Source organism: Entelurus aequoreus, linkage group LG08 (genome assembly GCF_033978785.1).
Source record: "Entelurus aequoreus isolate RoL-2023_Sb linkage group LG08, RoL_Eaeq_v1.1, whole genome shotgun sequence".
NCBI classification, from domain to species: Eukaryota; Metazoa; Chordata; class Actinopteri; order Syngnathiformes; family Syngnathidae; genus Entelurus; species Entelurus aequoreus.
Window position 1 is genome coordinate 74,174,985 of NC_084738.1, and position 10,364 is coordinate 74,185,348.

Sequence of the window (10,364 nt, forward strand, 5' to 3'; positions counted from 1 at the left end):
ACTTCACCTCTTACACCTTGTCATTGTGCAACACTAAGATCTTCAAATGCTACTAATCGCTAGATGGCAACTAGAGTGCTAATCGCTGGCTATCTTAAATGCTATTTTGAAAATCCGAATGATTTATTCATGCTTGTGCCTTAAAAACCTGCAAGATACGTGAAGTATGCCGCTGCCTTTTCTAAAGTACACTGCAGGCTGTTGGATTATGGGTGATATCCATTTGAATATATTTACACATTGCATTTATAAAAACAATAAAATAACAAAAAGTAACAAGCAAAACATTTCATGACCCCCTGCAGTGTATTAAGAATAAAACACAATTAGGACTTGTGGTTTGGATTTGAAGCGATTTAAAAAAAAAAAATCGATTTTGGAAAATTATCGAGAATAAATTAAGAATGTGAATTGCAATTTGAACTGAGTTTTTAAAATCTGTTTTTGAAAAATTATAAATTGATTTAGAATAAGATTAGAATAAATTAAGAATGAGAATTGGGGTTCGGACGTGAATCGATTGTTTTTAAAGGTATTTGGAAAATTGTGAATTTTTTTTAAAGAATAAAATCAGAATAAAATAAGAATCACGATTTGGATGTGAATCTGATTATTTTTAATCTATTTTGGAAAATTATGAATCGACTTAGAATAAAATAAAAATGAGAGTTGCGATTTGGATGTGAATTGATTTTTTGTATTATCTATTTTTGGAAAATTATAAATCGATTTAGAATAAAAAAAGGAATAAAATAAAAAATAATAAGCGCGATTTGGATTTGAAGCGATTAAAAAAAAAATCTATTTTGGAAAATTATCAATCGACTTAGAATAAAATGAGAAGGAAAATCGCAATTTGGATGTGAATTGATTTTTTTAAAATCTATTTTTTTTTAATTATAAATCGATTTAGAATAAGATTAGAATAAAATAAGAATGATAATTGGGATTCGGACGTGAATCCATTGTTTTTAAATCTATTTGGAAAACTATGAATTTTTTAAAAGAATAAAATCCAAATAAAATAAGAATCACAATTTGGATGTGAATCTAATTATATTTAATCTATTTTGGAAAATTGTAAATCAATATAGAATAAAAAAAAGGAATACAATTAAAAAATAATAAGCGCGATTTGGATTTGAATCGATTTAAAAAAAAATCTAGTTTGGAAAATTATGAATCGACTTGGAATAAAATAAGAATGTGAACCACGATTTGGACATGAATTTATTTAAAAAAAATCTATTTTTGGAAAATTATACACCGACATTTAGAATAAGATTAGAATAAAATAAGAATGAGATTTGGGATTCCGACGTGAATCGATTGTTTTCAAAACTATTTGGAAAATTATGAATTTTTTAAAAGAATACAATCAGAATAAAATAAGAATCACGATTTGGATGTGAATCTGATTATTTTTAATCTATTTTGGAAAATTATGAATTGACTTAGAATAAAATAAAAATGAGAATCACAATTTGGATGTGAATTGATTTTTTTTATTATCTATTTTTGGAAAATTATAAATCGATTTAGAATAAAAAAAAGGAATAAAATAAAAAATAATAAGCGCAATTTGGATTTGAAGCGATTAAAAAAAATCTATTTTGGAAAATTATGAATCGACTTAGAATAAAATAAGAATGAGAATCGCGATTTGGATGTGAATTGATTTTTTTAAAATCTATTTTTTAAAAATTATAAATCGATTTAGAATAAAATCAGAATAAAATAAGAATCGCGATTTGGATGTGAATCTAATTATTTTTAATCTATTTTGGAAAATTGTAAATCGATTTAGAATAAAAAAAGGAATAAAATAAAAAATAATAAGCACGATTTGGATTTTAAACGATTTAAAAAAATCTATTTTGGAAAATTATGTATCGACTTGGAATAAAATAAGAATGAGAATCACGATTTGGATGTGAATTAATTTTAAAAAAATCTATTTTTGGAAAATTATACATCGATTTAGAATAAGATTAGAATAAAATAAGAATGAGATTTGGGATTACGTGATTCAATTATTTTTAAAACTATTTGGAAAATTAAGAATTTGTTTCAAATAATACAATCAGAATAAAATAAGACTCACGATTTGGACGTGAATCTAATTATTTTTAATCTATTTTTGAAAATTATGAATCGACTTAGAATAAAATAAGAATGAGAATCGCGATTTGGATGTGAATGTATTATTTTTTATCTATTTTTGGGAAATTACAAATCGATTTAGAACAAGATTAGAATAACATTAGAATTGGGATTCGGACGTGAATCAATTGTTTTTAAATCCATTTGGAAAATTATGAATTTTTTTTAAAGAATAAAATCAGAATAAAATAAGACTCACAAATTGGATGTGAATCTGATTATTTTTAATCTATTTTGGAAAATTATGAATCGACTTAGAATAAAATAAAAATGAGAGTCGCGATTTGGATGTGAATTGATTTTTTTTATTATCTATTTTTGGAAAATTATAAATCGATTTAGAATAAAAAAAGGAATAAAATAAAAAATAATAAGCGCGATTTGGATTTGAAGCGATTAAAAAAAAATATATTTTGGAAAATTATGAATCGACTTAGAATAAAATAAAAATGAGAATCGCGATTTGGATGTGAATTAATTTTTTTTAAATCTATTTTTGGAAAATTATACATCGATTTAGAATAAGATTAGAATAAAATAAGAATGAGATTTGGGATTCTGACGTGAATCCATTGTTTTTAAATCTATTTGGAAAATTATGAATTTTTTAAAACAATAAAATCAGAATAAAATAAGAATCACCATTTGGATGTGAATCTAATTATTTTTTAATCTATTTTGGAAAATTGTAAATCGATTTAGAATAAAAAAAGGAATAAAATAAAAAATAATAAGCGCAATTTGGATTTGAAGCGATTTAAAAAAAATCTATTTTGGAAAATTATCAATCGACTTGGAATAAAATAAGAATGAGAATCACGATTTGGATGTGAATTAATTTTTTAAAATCTATTTTTGGAAAATTATACATCGATTTAGAATAAGATTAGAATAAAATAAGAATGAGATTTGGGATTCCGACGTGAATCCATTGTTTTTAAATCTATTTGGAAAATTATGAATTTTTAAAAATAATAAAATCACAATAAAATAAGAATCACGATTTGGATGTGAATCTAATTATTTTTAATTTATTTTGGAAAATTGTAAACCGATATAGAATAAAAAAAAGGAATACAATTAAAAAATAATAAGCGCGATTTGGATTTGAATCGATTAAAAAAAAAATCTAGTTTGGAAAATTATGAATCGACTTGGAATAAAATAAGAATGTGAACCACGATTTGGACGTGAATTTATTTTTTTAAATCTATTTTTGGAAAATTATACACCGACATTTAGAATAAGATTAGAATAAAATAAGAATGAGATTTGGGATTCCGACGTGAATCGATTATTTTTTAAACTATTTGGAAAATTATGAATTTTTTAAAAGAATACAATCAGAATAAAATAAGAATCACGATTTGGATGTGAATCTGATTATTTTTAATCTATTTTGGAAAATTATGAATCGACTTAGAATAAAATAAAAACGAGAATCACGATTTGGATGTGAATTGATTTTTTTTATTATCTATTTGTGGAAAATTATAAATCGATTTAGAATAAAAAAAGGAATAAAATAAAAATTAATAAGCACAATTTGGATTTGAAGCGATTAAAAAAAAATCTATTTTGGAAAATTATGAATTGACTTAGAATAAAATAAGAATGAGAATCGCGATTTGGATGTGAATTGATTTTTTTAAAATCTATTTTTTTAAAATTATAAATCGATTTAGAATAAAATCAGAATAAAATAAGAATCACGATTTGAATGTGAATCTAATTATTTTTAATCTATTTTGGAAAATTGTAAATCGATATAGAATAAAAAAAAGGAATACAATTAAAAAATAATAAGCGCGATTTGGATTTGAATCGATTTAAAAAAAAATCTAGTTTGGAAAATTATGAATCGACTTGGAATAAAATAAGAATGTGAACCACGATTTGGACGTGAATTTATTTAAAAAAAATCAATTTTTGGAAAATTATACACCGACATTTAGAATAAGATTAGAATAAAATAAGAATGAGATTTGGGATTCCGATGTGAATCGATTATTTTTTAAACTATTTGGAAAATTATGAATTTTTTAAAAGAATACAATCAGAATAAAATAAGAATCACGATTTGGATGTGAATCTGATTATTTTTAATCTATTTTGGAAAATTATGAATCGACTTAGAATAAAATAAAAACGAGAATCACGATTTGGATGTGAATTAATTTTTTTTATTATCTATTTTTGGAAAATTATAAATCGATTTAGAATAAAAAAAGGAATAAAATAAGAATTAATAAGCACAATTTGGATTTGAAGCGATTAAAAAAAAATCTATTTTGGAAAATTATGAATTGACTTAGAATAAAATAAGAATGAGAATCGCGATTTGGATGTGAATTGATTTTTTTTAAATCTATTTTTTTTAAATTATAAATCGATTTAGAATAAAATCAGAATAAAATAAGAATCACGATTTGGATGTGGATCTAATTATTTTTAATCTATTTTGGAAAATTGTAAATCGATTTAGAATAAAAAAAGGAATAAAATAAAAAATAATAAGCACGATTTGGATTTGAAGTGATTAAAAAAAATCTATGTTAGAAAAATATGAATCGACTTAGAATAAAATAAGAATGAGAATCGCAATTTGGATGTGAATTGATTTTTTTTAAATCTATTTTTTTCAAATTATAAATCGATTTAGAATAAAATCAGAATAAAATAAGAATCACGATTTGGATGTGGATCTAATTATTTTTAATCAATTTTGGAAAATTGTAAATCGATTTAGAATAAAAAAAGGAATATAAAAAAGGAATTAAATAAAAGATAATAAGCGCGATTTGAATTTTAAGCGATTTAAAAAAAAATCTGTTTTGGAAAATTATGAATCGACTTGGAATAAAATAAGAATGAGAATCTCGATTTGGATGTGAATTAATTTTTTAAAATCTATCTTTGGAAAATTATACATCGATTTAGAATAAGATTAGAATAAAATAAGAATGAGATTTGGGATTCCGACGTGAAATGATTGTTTTCAAAACTATTTGGAAAATTAAGAATTTTTTTCAAATAATACAATCAGAATAAAATAAGACTCACGATTTGGACGTGAATCTAATTATTTTTCATCTATTTTTGAAAATTATGAATCGACTTAGAATAAAATAAGAATGACAATCGCGATTTGGATGTGAATTTATTATTTGTTATCTATTTTTGGGAAATTACAAATCGATTTAGAATAAGATTAGAATAAAATTAGAATTGGGATTCGGACGTGAATCAATTGTTTTTAAATCCATTTGGAAAATTATGAATTTTTTTTAAAGAATAAAATCAGAATAAAATAAGACTCACAAATTGGATGTGAATCTGATTATTTTTAATCTATTTTGTAAAATTATGAATCGACTTAGAATAAAATAAAAATGAGAGTCGCGATTTGGATGTGAATTTATTTTTTTTATTATCTATTTTTGTAAAATTATTAATCGATTTAGAATAAAAAAAGGAATAAAATAAAAAATAATAAGCGCGATTTGGATTTGAAGCGATTAAAAAATATATATATTTTGGAAAATTATGAATCGACTTAGAATAAAATAAAAATGAGAATCGCGATTTGGATGTGAATTGATTTTTTTTAAATTATAAATCGATTTAGAATAAGATTAGAATAAAATAAGAATGATAATTGGGATTCGGACGTGAATCAATTGTTTTTAAATCCATTTGGAAAATTATGAATTTTTTAAAAAGAATAAAATCAGAATAAAATAAGACTCACGATTTGGATGCAAATCTAATTATTTATAATCTATTTTGGAAAAGTTTAAATCGATTTAGAATAAAAAAAATTGAATAAAATAAAAAATAATAAGCGCAATTTGGATGTGGATCCATTTTTTATTAATCTATTTTTGAAAATGACAAATCACTTTAGAATAAGATAAGAATGAAATAAAAATGAGAATAGCGATCGATTTTGAAAAAAAAATAAAAAATGACGAGCCGCTTTTGGAATAAAAAAAGACTAAGAATTTGGATGTGAATTGATTTTTTTTATTATCTATTTTTGGAAAATTATAAATCGATTTAGAATAAAAAAGGAATAAAATAAAAAATAATAAGCGCGATTTGGATTTGAAGCGATTAAAAAAAAAATATATTTTGGAAAATTATGAATCGACTTAGAATAAAGTAAAAATGAGAATCGCGATTTGGATGTGAATTGATTTTTTTTAAATTATAAATCGATTTAGAATAAGATTAGAATAAAATAAGAATGATAACTGGGAATCGGACGTGAATTAATTGTTTTTAAATACATTTGGACAATTATGAATTTTTTTTAAAGAATAAAATCAGAATAAAATAAGACTCACGATCTGGGTGTGAATCTAATTATTTATAATCTATTTTGGAAAATTTTAAATCGATTTAGAATAAAAAAAATGGAATAAAATAAAAAATAATAAGCGCGATTTGGATGTGGATCCATTTTTTCTTCATCTATTTTTGAAAATGACAAATCACTTTAGAATAAGATAAGAATGAAATAAAAATGAGAATAGCGATCGATTTTGAAAAAAAAAAAAAAAATGACGAGCCGCTTTTGGAATAAAAAAAGACTAAGAATTTGGATGTGAATCGATTTTTTAATAAAAAAAACGCCACCAAAAAATAAAAATAAAACGTTTTATCATGATTGTGCAGGTGTGCCTAATGAAGTGTCCACGGATGCCTCCAACCGTCCTGTGGGGGTGGAGTCACAGTCACATGACGTGGTCCAGACTTAGTCATTGGGCGAAAAAGAAGCCCCCCCCACCCCAAAACTTAATTAACCTCATTGACTCGCCAAATTCGATTGGACGCAATGCTTAAACTACGTGACCTTTGCCCTCCCCTCCACCCTTTTCTGTCACCGTGGGTGGTGAATCATTACTGCTTGACTTTTTCGGGTGGAGGAGTTGCACGCCGTCACTCAGCGCCATTTTAATTATTAACAAGCTCCTCTGGCCCGTGTGCTACTTTGTCTCTGTTTGGAGGAAAGTGCAGGAAAAAGTTGCGTGTGTGTGTGTGTGTGTGTGTGTGTGTGTGTGTGTGTGTGTGTGTGTGTGTGTGTGTGTGTGTGCGTGCGTGTGTGTGTGTGTGTGTGTGTGTGCGTGTGTGTGTGTGTGTGCGCGTGTAATGAGCAGGAGGTAAACAGGGCTGTCATTTATTGATGAAGCAACACAACACGCTGTGCAGCCACTGGGAACAAGATGCTGATGTTTTATTGAAGGCAATTTGTTTCAGGACTAATTCCTTCAAAATAGCTCGCACGCGTCGTTTTGAAACAAAAAGTTTGCGAGCGCGTTCGCGGCCGGTTGGTCGGGAAGCGACGTCGCCGAACGTAAAAGGACGGGTGATTAAAAAACGCCGCAGTGTTACGGAAGAAAGTAGACGATCAACTGGAGTAGGCTTGAGAGTAGTCAGTGTGCAGCTGGTGTGTTAGTACACAGGAACGTGTGTGAAGTTAGCCCCGCCTTTTCCTGCTAAAGTAGGCACGTTTGTGCCGTTTACGTTTTTAAATGATTCTAAAATACATTTTTGGACTAATAGTTATTAACATAAAACTATAATAGTTGATAACATAAAACTATAATAGTTAATAACATAAAGACTATAATAGTTATAACATAAAAACTACAATAGTTATAACATAAAACTATAATAGTTAATAACATAAAACTATAACAGTTAATAACATAAAACTATAATAGTTAATAACATAAAGACTATAATAGTTATAACATAAAAACTACAATAGTTATAACATAAAACTATAATAGTTAATAACATAAAACTATAACAGTTAATAACATAAAACTATAATAGTTAATAACATAAAGACTATAATAGTTATAACATAAAATAATGATAGTTAATAACATAAAGACTATAATAGTTAATAACATAAGAATATAATAGTTAATAACATAAAGACTATAATAGTTAATAACATAAGAATATAATAGTTAATAACGAATATAATAGTTAATAACATGAAGACTATAATAGTTAATAAAACAAAACTATAATAATTAGTAACATAAAACTATAATAGTTAGTAACATACAATTATAATAAATGATAAATGGGTTATACTTAATAGTTAACATAAAACTATAATAGTTAGTAACATAAAACTATAATAGTTATTACAAAAAAGGTATTTAAAATGTAGCACAAACATTTGGGGCAAGTTTGGGGAGATTTTGACAAAGTGGGCGTGGGCTACTGGGGGGGGTGGGGGGGGGGGCTGGATGACGTCATTCGTCAGAAAATGTATTTTATAATAAATGTTGCAGCTCTGTGCTCACACTTGGAAGAGGAACAGGACAAAGAACAAGGTGAGGGGTCAAATGCAGAGGTTAATGTCACCACACCTAATGTGTGTGTGCGACTATCAGTGGTACTTTAACTTGTAGTCACTGGCCATGCAGTAACTACCTCTCTTTGTTTATCATGTTTACTTTCTATTCTCTATTTTATGTACTGTACATGGTCATTGTTATATATTGTATATAGTATATAAACATCCATCCATTTTCTACCGCTTGTCCCTTTTGGGGTGGCGGGGGGTGCTGGAGCCTATCTCAGCTGCATTCGGGCGGAAGGCGGCGTACACCCGGGACAAGTCGCTACCTCATCACAGGGCCAACACAGATAGACAGACAACATATCATATTTATGATAGTATAATTATTATAAATATTTTAAATAATATATATAATTTAAATAATATTTTAATTTATTATATTTTTATAATTTTCTAATTCTGTATAATGTTTATGATAATATATTCATTATATATAATATTAATAATATATTAATTCTAAGTGATATTTATGATCCTTTATTCATGTATAATTATATTATATTAATTTATAAAATTTTTAATTAATAATAATTTAATTTAATTTAATTATTTTAATTTAATTTAATTAATATCATTTATTTATTAATAATATTAATTAATTTATTAATATTTATGATCCTTTATTCATGTATAATTATATTATATTAATTCTATATAGTATTTTTTGATGATTTAGTAATACTGTATATTATTTATGATAATATATCATTTTTTAAATATAATTTTTACAATATTAGATTCATTATGTATATAATTTTTAATATCATATACTATAATATATCATATATATCATATACTTTTTTTTTACATAAATAAATACAATCATGTGTGCTTACGGACTGTATCCCTGCAGACTGTATTGATCTATATTGATATATAATGTATATATTGTGTTTTTTATGTTGATTTCATTTTTAAAAAAAAATAAAAAAAAAAAAAAAATTTTTTTTTTTTTTTACATAAATAAATACAATCATGTGTGCTTACGGACTGTATCCCTGCAGACTGTATTGATCTATATTGATATATAATGTATATATTGTGTTTTTTATGTTGATTTCATTAAAAAAAAATAAATAAAAATAAAAATAAAAATTAAATAAAATTCTTGTGCGGCCCGGTACCAATCGGTCCGCGGACCGGTACCGGGCCGCGGCCTGGTGGTTGGGGTCCACTGATATACTGTATATATAATATGTAAGTATTACATATTTGTTGTATTTTATATTGCTATTATGGTACATTTTTAGTCTACTTTATACTTTACATGCCCGCCTCGTGGATGACCAACACGCTGCACGGATAAAAACATCAGCTGCACCTAATATGGTCGCCGCGTCGCCGCCAAAGGGAACTCCCTGCCGTGTCCGTGCGAGCGCCTCGCCGTGTGACTAAAAGGTTCCAGGCCGCGGCGTTCCCAGAGGACGCCTCCGGTCTTGGCTTCTGTCGCCTGGCATTTGGGGCTGGCGAGGAGGGGAAAATGTGAGGCCAACATGAATGCCCGTCAGAATCCATCATCAAGCAGTCTAGAGATGGTCCCGTTTAACTTCTTTTTGCACTTTAACCGTCAGTCGCTGAACCACAGAACTTGGTCTTATCTTTGTCCACGTGATGTCAGATGAAGCTGTTTGGCCACAATACCCAGCAATGCGTTTGGAGGCCTTCAATCCCCAGGAACACCAGGCCTACCGTCAAGCATGGTGGTGGTAGTATTATGCTCTGGGCTCTGTTTTGCTGCCAATGGAACTGCTGCTTTAAATGGGACAATGAAAAAGGAGGATTAGCTCCAAATTGTTCAGGACAAGCTAAAATC

General features: G+C 26.7%; 1 protein-coding gene across 1 annotated transcript in view; it reads left to right on the forward strand.

Moving 5' to 3' along the window:
* LOC133656446 (neurabin-2-like) overlaps positions 1-10,364 on the forward strand; it is a 52,358-nt gene that overhangs the window by 2,818 nt on the left and 39,176 nt on the right. The gene's annotated exons all lie outside the window — the stretch shown is intronic.